The sequence below is a fragment of the Lathyrus oleraceus genome, unplaced genomic scaffold (genome assembly GCF_024323335.1).
Source record: "Lathyrus oleraceus cultivar Zhongwan6 unplaced genomic scaffold, CAAS_Psat_ZW6_1.0 chrUn0084, whole genome shotgun sequence".
NCBI lineage: Eukaryota > Viridiplantae > Streptophyta > Magnoliopsida > Fabales > Fabaceae > Lathyrus > Lathyrus oleraceus.
In genome coordinates, this window is record NW_026112475.1 from 127,183 (window position 1) to 128,114 (window position 932).

The following is a 932-nucleotide window of genomic DNA, read 5'->3' on the forward strand; positions in this document are numbered from 1 at the left end:
ATATGTTATTGTGTTTGATAAACTTTGTTTCATTTTATTTTTGAATTGTGTTGCTCTATCTTCACTATGATTGTGGATTAATTGATGTTTAGTTTTCATTTCAATCATATTGATCTCTTTCTCATATTATTAAAAAAATATGTTCTTCCATTTTATGCAGAATCTTCTCAATTAAAGGATGAAGCCACTCAATTATAGAGAAAGAAAACTCATCACAGAAGTCATGCTCTTATCTTGTCTCCTCCACTAAAATGTTCAACCCTTCTAAGCTATGTTCAGAAGGTATCTGATAAGGTGAGTCAATCATGACATAGTAGATTTGTGCTTTTCTTAGTCCTTTTATTTCTTAAATTGAATTTTCTTGCAGGTTTCTCTGGCTACTGATTTAATATGCAACTTCAACTCCATGTCAAGAGACGTCACTGCTAGCTTTGGTTATGACTAGATCCTTTGACAGGTACTTAGTACTACATATTTGTGTGATGCTTTGTCATTCCTCGGCTGATTTTAAACAATTCCACAATTTTATGCCTATTTATTTATTTTTAAACGGCACTTAGTATAGACAATGTGAATTATGAGGAAGAAACTTACCACCCATGTCTCCCTTTGAAAGCTGTTAGGATCATAGTTGGCCATTTAAAGTCTCCCTTTGAAAGCTGATTAGGATCCACAGTTGGCCATTTAAAGTTTCTTTGCTCATTGTGATGAAATTTTGACCCACTATTTTATCCAGTTGAAAACCATCTTATCTTGTTTTCAACATCTTGTGTTGGTTATTATAGTGCCGCCTTAGGGGAAAGGTTGATTCCAATGGCGTCTGTGCTGCATTTTTGGAGGAGGCTGGTTAACATGTCTGAACTTCATTCTTTCTGCCGAGGTCAGAGCGCTTTCCTTTGTTCATATACGTTTTATCAGATTATTCATCATTT

General features: G+C 34.4%; 1 long non-coding RNA gene across 1 annotated transcript; it reads left to right on the forward strand.

The window, feature by feature from the left end:
* Nucleotides 1-259: 259 nt before the first annotated feature.
* Nucleotides 260-842, forward strand: LOC127112374 (uncharacterized). Its single transcript, XR_007798739.1, has 3 exons — nt 260-294; nt 368-457; nt 786-842. It is a non-coding gene; the product is annotated as an uncharacterized LOC127112374 (long non-coding RNA).
* Nucleotides 843-932: the final 90 nt, after the last annotated feature.